At 43.5% G+C, this 3,770-nt stretch overlaps 1 pseudogene; it reads left to right on the forward strand.

The window, feature by feature from the left end:
- The first annotated feature begins 400 nt into the window (after positions 1-400).
- LOC144229360 (large ribosomal subunit protein eL31 pseudogene) overlaps positions 401-3,770 on the forward strand; it is a 3,787-nt pseudogene continuing 417 nt past the window's right edge.

Genomic DNA, 3,770 nt, shown 5'->3' on the forward strand with positions numbered 1-3,770 from the left:
GAGATTGTCGCGATGTGCATTCATTGTAGACTTGACTGGGGCTGTGTGATCAAGAAATGGCCAAAAATGTGATCTTAGCTGTGACACATGGAGTGAAGTTCCTGCCTCAGAATTTAACACTAAAGTTGTCTAGCCCATCCCACTGCTCTCAAGCAGCATTTAGACCCTGGAAAGAAACTGTGAAATTTCTAATTAGTTCTCAGGTAATATAATCCATCAAGAGTATAATTTACCCTGGAAAATAGCAAATGCTATTCAGATGAAGAGGGTTTAGAGATGTGAACAATCCAGTGTTATTTTTTTTAACTGACTAGGCTTTGCTATGGAAGTCTTTTTCTTTCTTATGTAAAACAGAGTGCAAAATAATGCTCTGGCTTCCTTTCCAGCCAGGGCGGGCACAATGGCTCCCGCAAGGAAGAGTATCAGGAAGGGCCATGCTGCCATCAATGAAGCAGTGACCAGAGAACGCACCATCAACATTCACAAGCGCATCCATGGAGTGGGTTCAAGAAGCGTGCACCTCGGGCACTCAGAGAAATCTGGAAATTTTCCATGAAGTAGATGGGAACTCCAGTTGTGCCCTCTACACCAGGCTCAACACAGCAGTCTGCCTGGGTCAAACGAATAAGGAATGTTCCACACCGTATCCACGCGTGGTTGTCCAGAAAACATGAGGATGAAGGTTCACCAAACAAGGTCTATATGTTGGTTACCTTCATACCTGTCACCGCTTTCAAAAATCTACAGTTAATGTGGAAGACAACGAACTGCTGATTGTCAAATAAAGGTAAAAAACTGCAAATAATAATAATAATAATGTTTTGGAATGTCGCTTACCTGCAGCCAACTGCAGCTCTTACAAATAAGTGTGTACAGTATTTATAGATCTGATGTGGGTGTGTGTATGAGTGTGCACGCATGCACACACAGTGGGGGATGCTTTAAATACATCAGACTCGGATGCTTTAAATACATCAGATGCTTTAAATACATCATAGGGCCAGTGCTTTCCGTGAATTCTAATACTAGATGTTGTTTGATTTATTAATAGAGCTTTTTGTTGTTGCTACCCATTCACATAGTGGGGAAAGAGGGATTACGTATCTGAACAGAGTTTACCAAGAAAAGTAATGTAATTTATGCTTAAAGAAGAAAACAGGACTATAGACAGAGAACTTAGGCTTATGCATAAAGAGCAAGATCTTAATGATGTACTTTTCTAGTCCATATACACACTGCCTTAGTCTGTTCAGCCTGCTATAGCAAAAATACCATAACTGAGTAGATTAGAGGCAATAAGCATGTTACTTCCTACAGTTCTGGAGACTGAGAAGTCTAAGATCAAGGTGCCAGCAGATTTGGTGTCTGCTGAAGGCCCACTTCTTGGTTCACAGATGGCTATCTTTTCACTGTTGCCAGGGAGCTCTCTGGGGTCTCCTTTATAAAGGCACTAATCCCTTAATCACTCATGACTTAATCACTGCCCAAAGGCCATCTCCTGATCTGACCACCTTGAGGATCAGGATTTCAACATATGAATTTGGAGGGGACGTTAACATTTCATCCATTGCACATATCCTATATTATATGTCTCTGGTTTACCAAGAGAAAAAAGTATAATAAATCAAAATGGAACTGAAACATATTTACAATTTTCAATGTAAACTGCTAAGCTAAATTGCTGAGTTGCAGCTACGTGTCTGGCAGTGACCAGCCTCATCCAATACCCATAGTGATCTTCCAGTATGGGTTCCTGTTCTGGAAAGTAGCACTGAGGTCCTCTGGCCTTTCCCATTACTAGTAACTCTCAAACAGCCTTTAAACTCTGAGAAGAAGTTGTGAAATTCCCAAATAAGTTCTCAAGCAATTTAATCCACTGATTGATAGAAAAAAAAAAATTTATCTTGGGAAATACCAAATGCAAATCAGATTAAGAGGATCTATACCAATGAATATTTGATGAGAATATGGTCTTTTCCCTTTTTGACTGAGACCCACAGGTTAAGGAGACTTGCCTAAGATGACAAGGTTCGTTTTCCTTTTTTGTAACATCTCCTCATTTCCCAGTTTGAGATTAAAATGAAGGGGAAAATGTTTGGTTTTTTTCTAGAATGCTTTTCCACCTTCTTCCTTTGCATCAGCCACTCTGGCTACCGACCAAGGATCTTTCATGTTAAAAGAAGTCTAACCAATCGGGATTGGTGCAGTCATTCCCCAGACCTCACAGCGTGGCAGCAGGAATGAGAAGCCCGGGGGTTTTCCGCTACCGCTCTTGACACTGCCACAGCCCCAAGCCCCCTCCACACAAATGCAACAGTGGGGGAACCTGGTACCAAGGAGGGACCCTTAAATCCCGGGTGCTTCCCAGCCCCTCGGTGGGACTGACAGGCCCGCATAGATATGAGCAGGGACCCTAACGCGGCTCACATCAACAGCTGCCATGGACACGAGCTTCAAGTTCCAGAGACCTCTGCACTATCCACCCTTTGAGACTAACCCTAACACTCTAGCTCAAAGCCTAAGAACGCATCTTGGCCCTTCAAATGCATGGCTCCTTTCTATGGCCCCTGCCCAAGCACATAGCTTAACCAGGCTACTTCACCAACAATAAAGCTCAGTTCCTGGGGACCCATCCTAGTTAGGCTTCAGATGTAAGTCCCCAGGTATCTACTTCCAGGTTCTCCACATTTCGTTTGTGCCAAAATCTCTTTGTGCCATTCTGCGATTAATGGTTGCCTCCAAGACTAGACTATACTCTGTAACAGGGATCTTGACTGTTTTTGCTTACCACCGTATTCCTCAGGGCCTAGCACATACCAGGGGCTTATTGGGTGTTTACCGAACCACAGGACCTAAAATATTCCTTATCTTCGCTGACTTGCTCAGGCATCACTTCCTGCATGAAACTCTCAGACCAAGCCAACCACGATGACTTTCTCCTTTATTCCACCACCAGCAAAGGACATGAAAGCACAATAGGGAGAGGTGGGGCTTTCTGGTCTCAGAGGCACTCAGAGTATGAACCAAGGAGAGGAGACCATAAAGCTCAGAAGGAGAAAGGGACAAACCAAGAGAAAGACGGTAGGTAACCCTGATTCAGGTGAATTAATCTGAAGAATGTGAAACCACGGGTCAAAATCTAATGATCTGTATTAGTCAACTATAGCTGCAATCAAATTACATAACCAAATAGCTCACAAAAATCAGCATTCTTTTCCTGCTCATGAATCTTAGTGGCTCTGTTTCGGGCTGCAGTCACCTGGGTTTGGCTCTAGGCTTCAGGTTGGGTCCAGATCTGTTTGTTGAAGCCTAGGTTGAAAGGGGTAGCTATGCGGGGCATGCTCTAACCACTGCCCTATTATGAGGCGAGAGGCCAAGCCTAACCATGTGAGCATATCGAGACTTCTACTCGATGAAGGACTTCACATCTGCTAAACTTCTATTGGCTAAATCAACTCATGTGGCCAAGCCCAACACCAAAAAGGGGTATGAAAATATACCCTACCCGCCCTGGGGCAGTGTGAGATCACGCTGCATGAGGGAATGAGGAATGGAGGACATGAGCTATCACTATCACCCAAACAACAAAAGCATACAAGCACTCAAAGCACATTTTGATGAGGAACAGTTTTTTGTTTTTTGTTGTTGTTGTTTTGGAGAATCTAGAAACGGAAGACTTATTCACTCAGTTCACCAATAGTAGGAAACTGCTGCTTAAGTCGCAAAGTAGTCCTAGGTTTCCTGTGTGAGTTAGGAACCCGAGTTCTACA

The sequence above is a fragment of the Crocuta crocuta genome, unplaced genomic scaffold, assembly GCF_008692635.1.
Source record: "Crocuta crocuta isolate KB4526 unplaced genomic scaffold, BGI_CrCroc_1.0 scaffold224, whole genome shotgun sequence".
Taxonomy (NCBI): Eukaryota; Metazoa; Chordata; class Mammalia; order Carnivora; family Hyaenidae; genus Crocuta; species Crocuta crocuta.